A 20,831-nucleotide genomic window follows, 5' to 3' on the forward strand; every position below is an offset into this window, starting at 1 on the left:
CGAGAGTGACAACTGCAGAACCTGGGGGCGGGGAAGGAAGGCCACCTCGCTGCACCTCCCGCCCAGGTGACAGTTTAACTGCCTCCGTAGCCCCCCCCCCCGCCCCCCCCCCGGTCAGACCTCCCCGGGTCACCTAGCAGCAGCTTGGACATGGGGGTGGCTTGAGACCGTAAGAAACATCGTCTTATATCAAACGTCCCAGCTAGCGACACGATGCCAAACAGTTGCCTATGTGACGGCCTGTGCGCCCACGCGTGCATTTTGAGGGCTTTCACCCAGGCGCACAAAATAAACTCGGTCGGCCTTGCTGAGGAGCCTCGCGAGAGTTTTCTGAACTGTGTGCGGGTGTCTAGGGAGTGGGGACGCAAGGGACTCCAGGGGCGCGGAGAGGCGCCGTCTCCACAACCTGCAGCCCAGAAATCCGAGTTACCTCGGGGGGTGGAACGGGGCGTTCCCGGCGGCTAAAAATAATTACTCACAGGTAGCAACGATGCCTGATTGGTCGCCCTGGACGTTAGCGGCCAGACGATTGGCTGTCTGGTATCCAGGAGACGGACGTCAAACTAGGACTGGGTACAGGCGAGAGAAAGTCGAGGGGGAGCCAGGTAGGGGAGGGGGAGAAAGCGAAGCAGTGAATGAAACGCCCAAGGCCTGGCCTTCCCCTTCCCTGTCGGGCACTCGGGGCACGCTTCCTGGAAAAAACCGACCCCGGTGCTGCTGCCTTGCCCTTAACACTGCAGGACGGGCAGTTCTAAGCCTCTGTCTAGAGGTTAAACCAACTCGCCGCCTGTGTAGACCATCTGTACCACCTAGGGCACAAACCCGTGTCTTATGCGGCTTGCCAAGAGACTTTTCTTTTTTTTAATAGATGCAGAAGTCTGGATGTAGCCTTTTTTTGCACTCGGACCTGCTTGCGTGGGTTTCCACCTCCTCTTTTAGAAGGAACAGCTTTGAGAAAATAGATTTCTAAAGTCTCAAAGCGTGTGAGAAGGGGAGGGATTGTGGAATGGGCCAAGGGGTGGGGTGGGGACCGGTCAGGTGACCCATTTCTTGTTTATTGCACAGGTTCCTAAAACTTGGGCAGCGTTTTAAGAACATAGCAGTTTTACTCAGAAACGTTTTCAATTCTGTTTTATATTTAGTATTTGGGCTTTCTAGTTGCAAACAGGATGGGATTAGGTTTTGAAAACATGGCAAGTATTTAAAATTAAAGCGTCCTTCAAAATATTTTTAATATAAGTTATTTGTCTATTGTTTTCCTTGGTTGTGTGTTTTTGCTTTTCTGAAGTAAACAATTTGTCACAGAAATCAGGCGTTTTAAATTCTATAGTTAGCTGGGCACAGAAATTGCAAGGATCTAGGTAAAATATTTTGGGAATGGCTTACCAAGAGAAACACTTTATTTTTCATGTGCCCTAGAAGCATAATTTATTACCATTAGGCAAATAGTGTTACTGTACCAAATGCTCAGAATTACAGACACATGTGCTGGGCCATGTGTCTTAATTTGTAATTTGGAAAATATATCACTGTAATTAGGGAGCATATTAGGCTTGGCTGAGATTGAAATGTCTAACTAAAAATAGATGAATCACAATTTTGTTAAGCTTATCTATACTTTTCAAGAATTCTCTAGAGGAAAGGAACATTCTCTCTCTCTCTCTCTCTCTCTCTCTCTCTCTCTCTCTCTCTCTCTCTCTCTCTCTCTTTCTCTTTCCTGAATTTTTTCAGTGTACAATTGAATTGGTCCTAAAGCATTTATCTGCTGCAGACTGGTTAAATATTAGGAACAGCAGTTTAAAAATGCACGAGTTAGGTGGATATGGTGACACACACCTATAAATCCCAGCATTCAGGTTGAGACCGAAGGATCACAAGTTCAAAGCCAGCTTGGGCTACGAGGCAAGTTCCAGGCCTGCCTGAGCTGCATGTCTCCAAAATAAATAGATAAATAAAAATAAAAACAGACAAAATTGTTATGGCTTAATTCCAGAACTCTTGACAGTGAGGGCTGGGAGGTATGAGAGGGTCTCAACCCAAAAGCCCAACCATAGTGCTATACTACCACACTGAGTTTAAAATACATTTTATTCAAGTATTGCACTTTAAAGGATCCCTCCCAGCTAATTACTATTTAACATTTACTTTAGAATTCTACAGCAGTGTAGACTGCTAAATCATCACTTAAACCTATATAGATTTATAGAGATTAAAAAAAAATTGATCTGAGGCTCCAGGTAGTGTTACAATCAAGAGAGTCTTCTCAGGACCTGATGACTCAGGCCTGTAATAACAGATAATCAGGAGGATGAGGCAGGAGGATCGAAGTTCAAGGCTTGTTTGGGTTACCAAGTGAGTTCAAGGTCAACTTGGGCAACACAAGACCATGTCTCAAGACGTAAAAAAGAGCGGGGGCTGTAGCTCAGTGGTGTAAGCCACTCATGAGAGGCTGAGTCAGGAGGATAGCAAGGTGGGGGGGATTTCGAGACAGGGTTTCTCTGTGTAGCTTTGGTGCCTGTTCTGGATCTCGCTCTGTAGATCAGGCTGGCCTCGAACTCACAGAGATCCGCCTGCCTCTGCCTCCCGAGTACTGGGATTAAAGGGGTGCACCACCACTGCCCACCGAGGATAGCAAGTTTTAAGCCAGCCTGAGCTACATAATAAGACCCTATCAATAAATAAGTAAAAGAAAAATAATTGCATACTTTGGCATTGGCATGAGTCTGCTTTTCCTTTGCCTAGCATATGCAAAGACCCACGAGATTCAATCCCTAGTATCCCAAAGTCAAGAAAGGAAAGAAATATGCTCACTAGAAACCACAGCCCTCCCTTTCACATCCTCACATCTTTAAGAAATCATGGAGGGGTGTCTTATAATAAAGAGAACACTTGTTTGGTAAATATCCAATATCAATCCAATATCATAAAGTACAGTGATTTCAAGTGTCCTGAACTGTGTACACACACACACACACACACACACACACACACACACACACACACACCATCCCTATTTCTAAGAGAAAACCATCCTAAATTTTCTCTTATTCTGCTTCCCTGTAAACAGAAACAAGATACCTAGAGAACAGTCACTACCCAGAATATTCAGTAAGGGCCAGAGTGCTTGAGAATTGACCTTTTAACTTTACTAGAAAATAAAGCAACATACAAATACGTTGTTATTATTGTTACTTGTTTCTCCTTAAATAGTTCTGTAACACAAACCATAGATATAGGTTTTTAAATTAATAAGAAATCTGTATATTGGATGTGGTGGTGCACATCTAGCAGAAACTGAGGCAGAAGAATTTTGAGTTCTAAGTCTGTCTTGGCTATACAGTGAGATCCTGCCACAGACAAACAAGATTATATGTAGGAGCCAGGTATGGTGACTAGTGCCCGTAATGCTAGTACTTAGGAAGTATGGGCAGGAGAATCAGGAGGTTGAGGTAATCCTAAGGTACATAGTAAGTTAGAAGCCAGCCTGGTCCTCATGAAGCTTTACCTCAAAAAAAAAATTTATATATATATATATATATATATATATATATATATATATATATGCAAAGTGGCAGGTACCTATAATTCCAGTTCTGAGGGAGGTGAGGCATGAAGGTCCAGCTGAAGGTCAGCTTGAAGTACATATTGAGAACCTATCTTAACAAACCCAAACTACAAAGTAATCTTTAAGTTATTACCAACGAAAGCAGTTCTTTCCTAATTATTTCTCAAAGGATGGCAATGCTGTAGTGTCTGAGGAAACTTCAGTGTGGTTTTCTTCTGCCCAAGTTTGTAAAAGAGGACCCTGCATTCTCCAGAACAGACTGGCACTCAGGTATAACTTGTATATTCTAGTGTAACTATGAGATAACTAGGTAACTCTGACCAAACCTAATTATCTTTTATACAAGGAAATCCATGGAGGTAACTTAGACCAAGAGGAGAATGTCTCCATCTAACCTGCCCCCTCCTTATTATCCTGATGAGCAAAAGCCCAAACCAATTCTTGAAGTGACTTTCCATTAGCCCAAGATGAGGATTTTGATTTTGGCAAGAGATTATAGCACAGATTCCAGGAGCAGTACTGTGTTGAAGACATTCTGAGTACAAAGAACGTTTATTTAAAGTTCTCTAAGAGTGAATGTTATTAGAGTACTTTAAATACATTTTAAAGCATGGGTTGCATATGTTATTATGTAGCCTGGCTTACTAAAATTATACACAACCAATTGTGGCAGACACTGGTGCAAGCTCAATGGATTCCCACGACCCCCACCCCCCACTCCCCACCCCCCACCCCCGCCCCTCAGTCTCCTGACTGAAGAGGCTATACAAGAGCTAAGTGCATCCTCTCCCAGGCGTCACTGTAGTAGGAACAGCACTGGGACACTGTTTTACCAATGTCATGCAAAAATCAGCTGGGATAGATTGGGGGAAGTATTTCTTTTCAAAGGGGTTTGCTCCAGTCACCATTACCACATAACAAGCCAACCCAAAATCCCATCTATCATGGTAGAAAGCACCCATTGTGTTGTGCCTATGGACCTTGCCTGTCAGGAATTCAGAAGGCACGTGGGCATGCGTGGCTTGTCTCTGCTCTACAATGATTAGAACCTCTCTGCTGGGAAGACTCAGACGCTCACGGAGAATCATCTGGAACAGATCTGCACAGTGGAACTTTCTCCAAAGATGGAAAGAGGATGCATTTGTGCTGTCAAATGTGCTAGCCACATGGGCTCCTGAAGCCCATGAACTGTGGCCAGAGTGGCTAAAAAAAAATGGATTTTAATGTTTTGTTTTGTTTTTAATTTCAATTAAATTGAACTTTTAAATAACCACATGTGGCCAGCGATTCCTGAGCTGGACATCACAAGACTGGAGACTCCCATGCTGACCCCTGGGCTGAGATGATTCTAACACTAGGCTCAGTTGGCACTGTTTCCGTGTGGCCTCTACACTTCCTGCAGGGCCTGGGCTTCTCGTGGCATGGCTGCTGCTTCTAAGAAGAAACATTCCAAGAGGGAGTCTCTCAAGAGTGAACACTTAAAGAGAGCCATGTGGAAGGCACGTGGCCTCTTATGACCCAGCTTCCAGAAGTCAAAAAAATCACTCCCACCACACGGTGTAGATGGGAGTAACCACAGGCTAGATTCCCTGGGGGAGGAACAAACTCTCACCTCTCCAGGGAACAGTAGCCAGGCATGATGGTGTTTGGCTGTGATCTCAGTGGGGAGAAAGAGAATTCAAGACTAGCCTAGACTGCATAACAAGACCATGTCTCAAAAGCTAAGAGTGGGGGTGGGGGAGGGCTGGGGTGGGGGAGGGGCGGGGGTGGGGGGCCACACACTTCAGTGCTTCCCTGACATATACAAGGACCTGGGTTGAATCCCTAGCACTGATAAATAATAAAGAAGTTAATAAATGAACCACTACAGCACCGTTCCCTTCTTCCTGCCTTTGCGCATGGATCTGCTGGCAAACCTCACCAGCTTTTCTTATAAACATGAAAAAGGAGATGTAAGTAAGCCACAGAAACAGGACCAATGCTAGCAACTGGTTTACTTTTTAAAGCATTTTAAGTGTTCTGTAACTTAACAGTGAAACTATCCCAGGCCAAAAACAAGCAAACAAACAAACAAACCGAACAAACATCAACAGCAACAACAAAAACAAACAAACAAAACTATCCCCAATAGTACCTAATGTTTCTTTTTTTTTTTTTTTTTTTTTTTTTTGGTTTTTCGAGACAGGGTTTCTCTGTGTAGCTTTGCGCCTCTCCTGGAACTCGCTTTGGAGACCAGGCTGGCCTCGAACTCACAGAGATCCGCCTGGCTCTGCCTCCCGAGTGCTGGGATTAAAGGCGTGCGCCACCACCGCCCGGCTACCTAATGTTTCTTAAGGGACCCTGAACTCAGTTCTTAGAAGACAAGTATAACACGTCTGGGTGGGTGAGACGTGCGGTGGGTAAAGGCACTTGCCATGCAAGCCAGGTGACCTGAGTTGGATCCCTGGAATTCACACAGAGGTGAAAGAAAGGACCAATTCCACAAAGTTGTCCTTTGACCTCCACATAAGTCACAGCATGAGCATTTGCACTGCCTCCTGCCCTGAAAAACAAATTTGAAAAAAAAAAAAAAAAATTCAGGCCTCAAACCTAGAAATCTTTGTTGTAGGAAATTTGGATCACACACACAGGTATATGGGGGAATGAAGGGAAAAAACAAACAAACTGGAGATAGTGATGCATGATTGGAAGCTGAGGCTGGAGGATCACAAATTCAAGTTCAGTTTGGGTTACATAACAAATTCAAGGACAGCCTGAACTATACAAGTAAGATTCTCAGAGGACCCGGGTTCAAGTCCCAGCAACCACATGGCAGCTCACTACTGTCTGTAACTCCAGAGATCTGACACCCTCTCATCAATGCACATAAAATAAAATTAAATAAGTTATCAAAAGGGGGGGGTAGACTGTCAAAAACTACAAATTTAAAAAGTGAGAAGAAGCCGGGTGGTGCTGGCGCACGCCTTTAGTCCCCGCACTCAAGAGGCAGAGGTAGGTGGAGCTCTCTGAGTTTGAGGCCAGCCTGGTCTACAGAGAGTTCTGGGACAGCCAAGGTGGTACACAGAGAAACCACATCTTGGGGAAAAACAAAAAAACAAACAAACAAACAAAAAAACCAAACAAACAAAAAAAACCGAGAAGAAATGAGAAGAAAATCATCTTTCATCGTGCAGTGATAACCATGATCTTGCTCCATTCCTTTGCGCTGGGAGGGAGGGGGAGAGGGAGAGGAGAGACAGGATAGAATCCGCATATAAGCACAGACGCGGAGGCCAGAGGGGGACATCACTCGATCGATAACACCTCTGCCTTACCCTTTTGAGACTGTCTCTCGCTGAACCTGGTTGATAGCCAGGAAGTTCCAGTGGTCCTCCGGTCTCTGTCTCCCACCGTGCTGTGGTTACGGGTGTGCAAACACCCACTCCTGAGTTTTTACATAGGTGCTGGGATCCACTGAACTCGGGTCCTCCGCCTCACATAGCGCTCTTACCCACCGGGTCATTGCTGCAGCCGAGTACCCCCGCGCTTCACTCAATTTTACATCGGTCCCACTTCCCCTGACTCCGATCTTTTTTCCTGACTGCATACTACATCACCGCCGGTGGATTTTCAAGAGTTTCATCTAAACCACTGTTGGACATTTGTTGACATTCTATACTAAACATTTTTATGTAGAAATCTTTAACTACACCTCCGATTATTTCCTTGAGGAAATCATACAGTAAACTTACCTGGTCAAAAAGGAGAATGCTTTCTTCTCACCGCCCCATGACTAACTGCTACACTCAGAGCTTAGTGTATGCTAGAAAAGCAGTCTGCTATTGAGCCACAGCCCCTACACAAGAGGGCATTTCCTAGGCTCTTAGTACAAAAGGGCAACCACCCTCCAGAAATACTACATCATTGTACTTCCAGTGGAGGCCCATTGCATTTTCAATATTTTCCTAGCCTGTATTTCCCACTAAATATTTGTTTCCCAAATTCTTGGCTACTGTGATTATATTTTTGTTGCTTTACTTTACACTTCTTTGATGATGCAGGGTAGGCATGTTTTCAATGTTTCAGGTATTTATTTCTATGTATTATTATTATTATTATTAGTGTGTGTGTGTGTGTGTGTGTGTGTGTGTGTGTGTGTGTGTGTGTGTGAGTGAATGTCCCTGTGGACATGTGAGGGTCAAAGGGCAGCTTTGTGGAATCAGGCTTCTTCTTTCCTGAGTTCTAGGGACCGAGGTCAATGGTCAGGCATTCCCGCAGTGAGCCCTTGGCCCACTGAGCCGTCTCCCCGGCCTTGTTTGTGTACATTTTTTATCTATGGCCCTTCTCTGAGTTTCTGTTAGGGAATTCGGTGATTTTCAATTTGGTGAAGACACTGCATACTGCAAACTAAAATATATGACTGAACATGACCCCAATCACAAACATTCTAAAATTTCTCCAAACATTTCAAACCCGTGATTTGGGTGCCTCAAAGCTCTGTTTCTGATCTGTTTATAACATTCTGACCGGCTCAAAGACTGTCAGGTAATGAGTTTGATTGTATGTTTGTTTGGTTTGGTGTTTTGAGACAAGGTCTCACGATGATGCCCTGGCTGATCTAAAATTCACTATGTAGACCAGGCTGACCTTGAGATCACAAAGATCTTCCTGCCTGTACGTCCCGGGTGATATGATTAAAAACGTTCACTGCCTCACCAAGACAAGAACTGTAGTTTTTAAATAAAGACAAAGAAAAAACATTCTAGGCTGGCGAGGTGGCTCAGCTGGTACAAATGTATGCTGCCAAGCCTGGTGACCGGAGTTCAGTGGCTGGAACCCACAGGGTGAAAGGAGAAAACTGACTCCTCCAAACTGTCCTTTGGCCACCGCGTGTGTGACACACACAGGCACACACTGTGGATCTTTTTTTTTTTTTTTTTAATGTTTTTGATCTAATGATATTAGATCAAAAACTCAGGCCGTTTTCTCTCTGACTTCTTTTCTGCTGCTCCCTGGTGATGACTTGAGGTAACTCTCTGGACTTTCAGGAGTTGGCATCTGTTCTTGTGTCAATATAGGATGTCCTCACGTGGCTCCCAGTTCCTTACCGTGAAGCATAGAGAAACACGAACTGGAAGCAAAAGGGCTTGTGTTGGAGCCTTTGTTCTTCCAGGGGTTAGCCGGGCGTGGCTGCCCGGAGCCTCAGCCCTCCTGGGATAGACGGAAGACATGACTGCCTTTGGAGCTGCATGAGAGGTAAATGGGAGGTAGCCGGGAAAGCAATCTAAGCCATCATATTGTCTCCTTTCCTACCTCTTTCCTTCTCCCGCCTCTCTTCTCCTCCCCTCTACCTTCTTTGCTTCTTAGATCTGGCAGAAACTCAAGTTCCATTTGAGTCAGCTCAGGGAACAGGATAAGTGAAATTGCTTTTGAACTTCAAACAAGTATTGACACCGTCTGCAGTCACAGGAGTGACCCACGCCATTTCCATCTTCAAGTTGCTTCTCTGTTTCAGACCTCGGCCGCTTAGATTGTCCTTTAAGTTTAGCTGGCTGTGCTGGCTCCCAATTTTTTTTTTTTTTTTTTTTGGACCGTATCTTTTGCTTTTCTTGACCTTTGCACATGAACTTTCCAGAGCCTTGCTGTCAATCAATATTGACTAGTTAGTGGCTTTGCTGTGTCATGGCCTAATCCAATGAAAGAACACAGTATTTGGATAATGTAAATGGTCCAGAGTGGCTGGGGGTGCAGGGTTCAGACATAAGAATCTAGAGAGGACTCCGGCAGTGCTCGAAGCCAGATTATTGAGGGCCTTATATTAGGATATTGAAAATTTAACTTCTAAACAATAAGAAACTCCTGGGGGGGGTGTTTGTTTGTTTGTTGTTTAATAGGTGCGCTAGCTAATTTTATGTCAACCTGACACAGGTTAGAGTCATTTAAGCAAGCTGAGCTGGGGCGGTGGGCATGCCTTTAATCCCAGCACTCTGGAGGCAGAGGCAGGAGGATCTCTGTGAGTTTGAGGCCAGCCTGGTCTACATAGTAAGTTCTAGGACAGTCAGAACTATGTAGAGAGAACCTGTCTCAAAAAGAAAGAAAGAAGGAAGGAAGGAAAGAAAGGAAGGAAGGAAGGAGGAAGGAAGGAAGGAAGGAAGGAAGGAAGAAAGGAAGGAAGAAGAGAGAGAGGGAAAAAGAAAGCAAACAAGCAAAGAAAGCAGGCTGAACAAGCCATGAGAAGCAAGCCAGTAAGTAACCAGCCCTTCCATGGCCTCTGCGTCAGCTCCTGCCTCTAGGTTCTTGCCCTGATGGGTTCCTGTCCTGACTTCCTTCAACGGTGAATAGTGATATGGAAATATAAGTCAAATAAACCTCTCCTCCTCAAGTTTGCTTGGTCATAGTGTTTCCTCATAGCAATATAACCCTAACTAAGACAGAAGGAAACGATATTGTTAGACTTCTGTTTGGAACACACTTAGCTCTAAACCCCTGGAGGCTAAGACAGCTCTTGGCACCTGAAATTGCCCTGTCAGTGGCTGCTAAACTTACTTTTATCACTCACTAGAGCAATCTTCAATTCTATGGGTGGTGGCGGCACATGCCTTTACATCCCAGCAGAGGCAGGCAGATCTCTGACTTTGAGGCCAGCCTGGTCTACAGAGTGAGATCCAGGAGAGCCAGAGCTATGCAAAGAAACCCCTTCTTGAGAAACAAAACAAAGCAAACAAACAAAAAGAATAATCTTCAATTATTTGGCTTATCAAAAAATGAAATATTTCTTATATCTTCCACTTTTACTGTTTTATTTATTACCACTGTGTGTGCCCACACCCATTCACATGTCACGGCACTTGTGTGGTCACTAGAGGACCGTTTCGGGGGCTAGTTTTCTTCTGTCACCATGAGTTATGGGGAGGGGACTCAAGCCACCAGCCCCTCTCCCCTTTGAATCTCTCTCTGCCCCCCCCCCCCCGGGGGGGGGTGGGGGGAGTCATGTTTATTATATTTAGGGAAGCAACTGGCCCTGCTTGGAGACCAGTTCTTCCCCTTGGACCAGCAGAAAAAGAGACAATTCTACAGCAGGGTATTAGACAAAAGCTTTGCCTTCCGGCTTTGAGGTTACCAAAGCCCCAGAAGGGCTGGTTTTTCCTAATGACCTTTCCTGTCACGGTAAGTGTTGGTCGTTGGCTCAGGCAATAGTCATCCCCTTCCCCAGAGAAGGCAACCTGAGTCTCCATCCATGTGTTTCTGATGGGCCTTAGGTAAGAGACAAGACCACCAACTAGAAATTACAGTCATGCCTGTAATCCCAGCCCTTGGGAGACAGAGGAAGGAGGGTCAGGAGTTCAAGGTCAGCCCTGGCTACAAATGAATTTGAGGCTAGCCTAGACTACTTGAGATTCTGTCTCAAAAATAAAAGGACGAAACAAAACAGATAAAAAACCCAAAATAGGGGATGGCGAGATGGCTCAGTGGTTAAGAGCACTGACTGTTCTTCCAGAGGTCCTGAGTTCAACTTCCAGCAACCACATGGTGGCTCACAACCATCTCTGGCCCTTATAATAAATAGCTAAATCTTTAAAAATAAATAAATAAATAAATAAATAAATAAACAAACAAACAAAAAAAGGCAACTAGACACTGGCATTCATCTGGCTATTATGATAGCCTCGGGTAACCACTAATCTGTTTAGGTCGATGGGGGTTTGGGGAGTGAGTAACTCAATCCTGGAGCTTCCTTTGAAGGATAGGGATAAGGCCTTGGGGTGGGGGTGGGGGGTCAGGCACAAGCCATTGCTGAGGTTCCCTGGGCTATCTCATCACCCTGAGAGAGCCTGGAAAAACTGGGAGGAAGACCCATCCTGGAAGAGCCTTCAAGCTCCCCCCTTCCCCCCAAGTCAATGGTGCTGGGCTTTGACCATAGTCTAAGTTCCTGAAGAGGCAGAACCTGAGGCACCCCACCTTTACAGGAGTGCAGCCTCAGGGGGCAGACTGGGTGAGAGAGTTCTCAACGTGTCTATATGAACAATGTCACATGACCTACAGATTGACTCCAGGAAATTCAGTCTCAGCTAGCCAGGGATTCCAGGAGTTGAGACTAGAATGAGAAGAGCCAGCAACATGGCGATGCTCTCTCTCTCTCTGCCTCAGTACTTGGGTGGCTGAGGCAGGAAGAGTCGAGTTCAAGGCCAGAGCAGGTTACAAAGAATGCTGAGCCGGAGAAAAGCAATTGGAAATAAATAAGTGAAGGGTGGAGAGGGAGGCTTGACATATTAGATACAAAGTAAAAATTTGCTACATAATTAATAATATTTAATTGATTTAATGAATAAGTGTATTCTTATAGTATTTTCAAAAGATAATCTTTTCAACTACCCATGGCCACAAAATTTCAATAATTTCCCCCAAACCTTAAGACCCAAAGTGTCCACGGAATATCAATACCAGAAATTAACAATAGGGAAAAGAAAAGCCCTACTCATTTGTAATTATAAAGCACTTTTTTTTTTGAGACAGGGATGCCTATGTAGACTAGGCCAGCTTTGAACCCATCTTTCTGCCTCTGCTTCCTGAATGCTGAGATTAAAGGCACGTGGGGCCACACCCAGCATATAGCACATTTTGAAAGACATCTTATGTTAAAGAGGAAATCAAAACTGAAATGACACATGATTTAGAACTTAGGCAGAAATTAGAACTAAAACATCAGATTGTGTTCGAGTCATGACGGTGTGGATGCTACATACTAAAATTTGTGAAATTCAAATAAAGTGACAGAGGAATGATCTCTTCAAACACACTTGTTAGAAAAGAAGATTAGAACTAAGTTAAGCACTTAACTTGGGGTGACAGAAAAGGGGAATCAAATAGACCTAATCACATAGAGCAGGAAAATTAATAAAGATAAAGCAGAAGCTGTTTTCTTTTTTTAAAGAAAAGAGCCGGGCTGTTGAAGGGGTTCAGTGGGTAAAAGCACTTGCCCCCAAGCCTGAGGATGACCTGAGTTCAATCCCCAGAACCCACAGTGTGGAGAGCCAACCCCTGTGGGGTGTCCTCTGACCCCTACACCCAAGCATGTCCTCTCCACCCCAGATAAACACAAAACAACCACAAAGACAAAGTTCAGATGTCTAAACCAAAAGTCAGTTGTGAGTGTTGGGAATATAGCTAGGTTGGTAGAGTACTCATCCAGAACACACAAAGTCCGGGACTTGATCCCAAGCATGGCATAAACCAGAGGTGGTGGCACATGACTACAGTCCCGGCACTCTAGAGATGGTGCAGGATGACTTGGAGTTCTTCCTCAGCCATTCTTTTTTTTTATTTTTAAGGAAAATGGGTTTAAACAAACCAATTTAGAAATAAGGGCATCATTACAGAAATGAAGAATATGGTCACATTAAAGAATTGGGTATAGCCAGGCAGTGGTGGCACACACCATTAGTCCTAGCACTTGGGAGACAGAGACAGGTGGATCTCTATGAGTTTGAAGCCAGCCTGGTCTACAAAGTGAATTCCAGGACAGCCAGGGCTACACAGAGAAACCTTGTCTTGAAAAACAAAACAACCCCCCCCCAAAAAAAAGTTACATACAATCAAGTTAAACCTTACAATTTCATAGAAAATGCAAATTATCTCCACTGATTGAAGAAATAGCATTGAGCCACACATGGTGGTACATACCTCTAACACTAAGAAGGTAGCGTCTCTGATAGTTCAAGGCCAGCCAGGTCTATAAACTGAATTTCAGGTCAGTCAGGGCTACTGTCAAAAACAAACCAAAGGGCAAGAGAGATGGCTCAGAGGGTAAAGACACCTGAAGAGAGTCTGATGAGCTTTGATCAGTTCCTGGAGAACAAAAGAAAACTATCCTCTGACCTCCGTGTGCAGGCTGGGGGACACATGTGACAAGTGCCCTCCCATGAATAAATGCAGAGTAAACATGCAAAATAATATTCAACTTCACTAAAAACCCAGGAAATGCAAATAAAGATCATGAGATTTATCTTATTTGCCAGAACTTAGTTTTTAAAAATTGCCAGCTGCTAGTGTTGGCCAAAGGAACTGGGGAAGGGTTCATCCACAGGAATTCATATAGCATGCATACATGGCAGACAGCAACTGATACTACTGTGTAAGAGAATGAAAATGTACACGCTGGGTGCAGAAAAACAGATTTGCCAAGGTGCTTTCATCAGAACCATGTAGAACTGTGAAGGAAATGGGGGCAGTTTAAATATTCCCCAATGGAGGATCACCGGAAGACTTAATTTTTAAAATCTGTGAGGGTATGGGGGAGTGTGGGGACATGTGGGGGGTGGGAGGGGGTGGGGGTGTGTATGGTCAATGGACAACTTCTGAGAGCGGGTTCTCTTTGTACCCTGGGCTCCGTCATCCTCAGGTTTGCTCAGCAGGTGCCTTTACTGCCGAGCAGGTCTTCCGGACTGGGGGACTTTGATACATCTTATACTTCTTAGCTGTTGGTGAGTGGGAGCCTTACTGATTGGAGAAGTTACTATGTATCAGAGCTGTCCTCCACCCCCCCCACCCCCCACCCCCCCCACCCCCCCCCCCCCCCCCCGGTTTTGCCACATCTATAGGGCCTGACTGCCAGAGCAAGCTTGAGGTCACCCTGAGCTATGTTATCTTGTTCTAGGCCTATCAGGGTGATACTGCAAGATCTTTGTTTCAGAAAGAAAGAAAGAAAGGAAGGAAGGAAGGAAGGAAGGAAGGAAGGGAGGGAGGGAGGGAGGGAGGGAGGGAGGAAGGAAGAGGGAAGGAGGGAGGGAGAGAGAGACAGAAAGAGAGAAAGAGAGAGAGGAAGAGAGCAAGCAAGCAGCAGAAAAGGAAGATCTCCGTTGCACATACGATTTTACAAACGACAGAACTGAGACACCATGGGGTACAATACAAGATCACATAGCTACTGGATGTGGGGGCATCCCTGGGTTTTGAACCTCAACTTGGGAACCTCTGGCTTAATCATGACCCCAGCTCATTCTTCCACAGGACTGTAATGTCCTGGGGAGACAAGAAAGCAGCAGAAAATAGAATAATCCCATGTTCTGGTTTGTTGTGTAGGGAAAAGGTGGTTGCAGTTCACCAGGGGTAGGTTTTTGTTGTTGTTTGAGATAGGGTCTCATGTAGCCCAGGCTGGCCTCCAACTTCAAGTGTGGCTGAAAAAGACCTTGAACTTCTTTCTGCTTCTTCTTCTCCTTCTTCACCTCTCAAGCGCTGTGCTTACAGGCCTGGACCATCACGCCCAGCTTCCATTGTTTGTATATTACTTAAGTGTTTCACAATGAGCAGTTACCTTTTCAATTAGAAATAAAATTTAAGAGCCCGGAGAGATGGCTCAGCAGGAAAGGAACTTGCTGCCAAGCCTGATGACCCAAGTTTGATCCTTGGGCCTCACATGGCCGAATATGAAAACTGATGAACACAAGTTCTTCTCATACCTCCACAGATGTGCCGTTATACACACACACACACACACACACACACACACACACACACACACCCCGTAAATAAATACAGTAAAATAAATAAGTAGGACATTGTGTTCCCTATGATTACTTATTTCATACAATCTACATATGTACATAATCCTTATATTTGAGACATCATTTACATAAATGTTTGTTTCCCAAGTTTCCTTTAGTTTATTCTCTTTTACGTAAAGAATGAAAACAGAGTGTCACACCCACCTCTGTGCTCCACCCCACCCCCATGCCCCCCACTCCCCAGCAGTTAACATCACTTTGCAGGAGATCTGATTTTGGTGTATTTTAAAATCATGTTTCTGTTTGTTTCGAGAACTCTGTGAGCAGACGGCTACAATGGCTTCATTCAACATTTAGACCCCCTGACGGAGAGCAAACTCCCTTTCTGTGCAGTCCCCGCTCCTGCAGCTTCCCTCTCTCAAGTCCCCCTCCTGCTAAGCATCTCTCTCCCGCAGGTCTCCTCTTTCTGATCTACCCTCTTGGGTGAGAAGATAGCAGCCCAGCCCTGTGCTAATGGGAAAAACACAGACCTCAAGGCAAAAGACCGTGAGGAATAAGTCAGGACACCCCGCTTTGCTCTCTTTGTCCCTGATTGTAGCCTACCACGGGGCTCATCTGTTAGGTCTCTCAGCTGTGGATCTGGCCAGGTGGACCCTTGCCTTGAACCACTTAGAGGCTCCAGCCTCCTGGCCTCCTTCCTCATTCCTGCCCCTGACACTAACCCGTTCTTTCCGCATCCCACAGCTGGAAGGATGGGCCTATTACTAAAACAAACCGGCCCTGTAGAGTCTTTGGAACCAAACACTCCTGCTGATTCCCACAAGTGCTCACTGAGCACGTGAATGAATGAATGCATGCATGAGCAAATGAATGAATGAGTGGTCCTTCTGCGTTACCAGACTGACTGCAGCTGGGGCAGCAGTTGCGGCTGGAGAAGGCCTGGCCAAGAACTAGGCTTTTTCAGGGAGGGTAATCACTTATGGGTTAGGAGGGGAAAGGGCCATTACAGATTCAGAGCCATCGTCATCAGCCACCGGCTCTCACAACTCTGAGGTTGTCAGGGCAGAGCAGGGAGAGGAAGATAAGGCTGTGGCCTGGGTGAGCCCAGCCTGGGAAGGGTTCTGCATACCACAAAGGGGTTGAACTTTAATCTGTAGGTCAGGGGGGAATCTGGGCAGGGCGCTGGGCAATCCCCACCCCCTCCTCACCTGTCTCCACCCTTCCTTCCTGCTTTTCTTTCTCCTGGAGAAGGATAATTAATTTGCAAGCACCAGCCAGAGGAGGGGTCATAGTGACCCAGAGGACCCTTTTCCCGGCTCCAGCCCCAGATGGCCAAAGGAGAACTGGAGTCATAGAAAGAGGGAGACCCCTGTCTCTGGTTTCTCTTACTTGGTTTTTGAGATATGGTCTCACTGTGTAGCTCAAGTCAGAACTCAGGATTCTCCTGCCTTTACCTCCCCAGTACTGGGATGACAGGTGTGTAACTCCATGTCCAAGCTGAGCTTAAGTGTTCTCATGCACTCTCTCCTCCCTACTTCCCTTTCTCCTTTCCTTTTCTCTCTCTCTCTCTCTCTCTCTCTCTCTCTCTCTCTCTCTCTCTCTCTCTCCCTCTCTCTCCCTCTCTCTCAGCAGGGTCTCTAGCCCCAGCAGGCCTTAACCTTCCTAGGTAAGTGAGGATGACCCGGAACTTCTGACCATCTTCCTTCTGAGTGCCAAGTGCTGAGATCACAGACTTGTATCATCACATCCACGTCTCTGTGGTATTGAAGACAGCAGCAGGGCTCCCTCCAAGCATGCTAGGCAAGCCCTCTCCCAGCCTAGCTGCCTCTCAGCCCCATAAATCACCCGCTTCTGAACAGAAGCTGCTGAGTAATGAGAGTTCAAGGCGGAACCGAGAGTCCACCCTCACTTTGACGTCACTGGGGCCACAGATAAGAGCTGGGCTCTCACTACTGACCCTAGGTAGGGCTGGCATGTCTGGCCAGGCCAGTAGGGTCCCCAGGCTTAGACCCCTGCCTTCCTGGTTCTGCTGTGCATATTTCAATCTTCCACAACTTTAAAACTGCTGGCTCCGGTGCCTCACATCCTGCTCTTGGGGACTGAATCTGGGGTTCTGAATCAGCCGCATTTCTTGCAGCCTGACTATGAGCGAAAGCTCTGGGCTAGGCCCCCAGCTTGTGAGGATAGGTCATGACCCCTGCTCTCAGGGTACTGACAGTTTAGAGAGGGGAATGGGAACAAATGGGAACTTTGAGAGTAGAGGGCAAAGTGCTCCAATTCCACTGGAGTCCGTGGGATGTTTAACTGTCTTTAGAGAGATGCCATTGAGGGTACATGACCATCATGAGCAGTCCAGCCCTGATGCTGTGTGTTAGCCACTTGGGAAGTTTTGTTGGCCTCTGCTGGGATCATCTCTTGGGCTGGAGGGTCCAACATGATGTCATTCATGTGTCTGATACACTTAGTGCTGGTGACCATCTCTCTAAGTAGCATTTCATCCCCGCCCCCCCCCACTCCTCAAGTGGCTGAATGAGCTTCATAAAAGTGTGAAGTGTTCAGGTTGTGAAAGGGCCATGATAGAAGCTGGAAGACCCTTTTAGGCTTAAGCTCCAAGGTGTGCTCAATACGATTTCTGCCATATTCTATGGGTTTTTAAAGATCATAAGAGAGCTGGAGAGATGTTAGGAGAACTTCCTGTTCTTCTGGAGGACCCAGATTCAATACCCAGCACCCACATTATGGCTTACAACTGTCTATAACTCCAGTCCCAGGGGACCTGGCCTCTGCAGGTACTGCATGCATAAAATACACAGACATTCATGCACAAGGTACACAGACATATATGCAGGCAAAATACTTATACACATAAAAATTAATAATTTAAAAGTCTATAAGGCCAGTGCAGATTGAAGGAAGTGACCAAGAAGACCCACCCTCCTGGTAGGGGAATTGCCATTTTCTGTTGTGAGAGGGTGTGGACACAGGAGGTCTGGTTCATATTGGATGGCTGTTGTCACCATGTCCACAGAGGTGGAAGCTGTGAGGCATGAGGTGCTTGGCTCAGGACAGGAGCAGGAAAGCCTTCCTCTTGCCCGGTTCTAGTTCTGTGATCTTGCCCAGGGCTCTGTTAACTTCACCAGCAGGGACAGAGCTGGCAGCTCCAGTCCCTTCAACTCAAGAATCAAACAGTCTGGATGCTGTTTAGCTAGCTGCCTACCCTGCTTGGAAATAGGGTCTCACCATGCCCCTCAGGCTGGCCTCCAACTCACCATCCTTCTGTTTCCACTTCTCGAGCACTGGGATTACAGGGCTGCATCACTGCACCTGATGTCAGCTCCCCTCACAAGTGGTATGGTCATGTTTTTCACAAGACACAGCAGTGTGCTGGAAGACTATATGGAGGCAGAACGGAAGGGGAAGCCCTGGTTTGCGGCACTTGCCAATGTCTGTGGTGCAAATACTCCTCTCTCTACTAAGTTCAAGCTGATGAGGATACACTCTTCATGAACGAGAGTTCAGAATTGTCATCCCCAATTGTCTTTCAGGCCTCCACAAGCTGCCTCCATATCCTTTCCTTATCTCTAGTGAGAGGAAAGTGAATATATTTAAAACCAAATGGTACTGGCCTGGCCATGGTACTAAAATCCTGTTATCCCATCTACTTGGGAGGCTGAGGCAGGAGGATCGCAAGTTCAAGGCCACCCTGGGAAACTTTGCAAGACTCTACAACTGGGGTGCTAAGCTCAGTGAGGCTCCGGGTTCAATAATTAATAATTAAGGAAACCTTTGTTGGTGGCAAAGGAATAAAGTGTAATGAGAATCCACAGCCTTGTCTTAGGAAGCAGGGAATCGCACGGCTAGTCCCCAGGCGTGGGAGCTGGGTAGCTCTGCACACACATAATGATGGGCATGTGTGTGATCAGATAGTGAGTGAGTGGAAGGAGACTCCCCCAGCTTGTCGAGCTGGGGAAGAGGAAGCTTTCTTGGCATGTTTTTCCACACTCTTCATCTCTGTACAGTGAATTACAGATCCTACGTGTAGACTTATAATTAACTAAAACTAATAAGCGCACATAGACTCATTGATCTTGACAGATTGCCTGACTCAAGAAAAAATAGTCTCAGATACACACGGGAGTTGGCCCTGGTCATGGGCACAGCCAGGTCTAGGATGCAGGGCTGTGGACTTTGAATTCAGGATGCCCCTACCACCTGACTCCCATCCCCTTAGCTACCAGACTGCCCTGTCTCCTCCCAACTTCCCATGGGGGAAAAAACATGATGGCTCTCTCCCTAAATGCCTGTGGGAGGTTGGGAAAACACACCCTGGAGACCAGGCCCCAACAGAGGGCAAACCCTCAGAGGAATGCAAGATTGGCTAGTCACCAAGGACAGCACACCAGACCTCCTGGGGACATCCCCTGCCCCCACGAGCAGCTTGGCCACTGTGAGTGACACTTGGCAGTGAAATAGAGCATGTTTTTAAAATCTCTGTTCTCAGCAGCTGACACGAGAGGTCTCCTCACCATCCGTTTCTGGTTTCTCTGCTTGGGAAACTCCATCACTGGCATTAAACCAAATCGTTAAAAAGTATTTGGGGGAGGAGCAGATGAGAGAGCCCAGTGAGTAAAGGTAGCTGCCACAAGTCTAATGACCTGAGTTCAGTCCCTAGGGACCCATGAGGTGGAAGGAGAGAGCCAACTCCCCAAAAGTTGTCTTATGATGATCACATATGCTCCTTTCCTAAATAAATAAATAAATAAATAAATAAATAAATAAATAAATAAATAAATATATATGGAAGGGCTAGAGAGATGGCTCAGTGGTTAAGAGCACTGACTGTTCTTCCAGAGGAACCAGGTTTGGTTCCCAGTACCCATACAGTGGCTCAAAAACATCTGTTACTTCAGTCCTAGGAGATCCATGTGGGGGCTGAGAACTGAACCCTGGTCCTCTGCAAGAGCAGCCTCTGCTTTTAGCCACTGTCCCTCCAGCCCCATGTAGGTTTTAAAAATCAAAACAAAGCAACTGAGGTCCCTCATTTGACAGAGTCCAAGACTGAATGACTCTTCCTGGATCCACAGTGGGAAGCATTCATTTCCGACCCCCCCAAAACACCTAGACACCGGGAGAAGCCAGCCCAGCCCTGCCACCCAGTGCTGTCAGAGCGTCAGCGCCTGCTTCTTTCTCCGTCTCTGGGTGTGTGTGCCCAGGAATGTGGCACCCCAACTCTTTTGTCTTAGTGTTTCTCTGGATGCCTACCTCAGCAGTTTACCGTGGCAAGTAGTGGCCTGAAAAAGGCCTCCTATTAAAAGCTGCCTGTAAGTTGTAAAAGGAACTCAAGGTGGGCATGGAGAATTAAGGGTTCATAAGAAATAAAAAATCCTACAATAGTCAGGAGACAGCCCTGCCTTAGAGAGCTTATTCACAGGTCTAAGAGACAGGCTTCTCTAGGTCTTTTACCCACTTAGCAAGTTGCCAGGGCTCATTATTGTCTACAGGTGGTATTCCAACTTGATACAGCCTGCCCCTTCCTCTGTCTCCCACAGGGCCGGAGAAGAAGTACTAGGTCCAGATCACTGCGGCTCCTAGCTCTAACATTCTGTGCAAGTGCTTGGAAACCGAAGCCAAGGCAAAGGGTCCAGGCAGGGGCTGGAACAGAGTACGTTTTGAAAGGCAGGAGAGGAGACAAGATGTAGCCAAAAGTCAAACTGGAGACAGAAAGTTCAGGTGTTGCCCGGTGGTGGTGGTGCATGCCTTTATTTAATCCCAGCACTCGGGAGGCA

The sequence above is a fragment of the Peromyscus californicus genome, unplaced genomic scaffold (genome assembly GCF_007827085.1).
Source record: "Peromyscus californicus insignis strain IS unplaced genomic scaffold, ASM782708v3 Scaffold_3__1_contigs__length_106647218, whole genome shotgun sequence".
Taxonomy (NCBI): domain Eukaryota; kingdom Metazoa; phylum Chordata; class Mammalia; order Rodentia; family Cricetidae; genus Peromyscus; species Peromyscus californicus.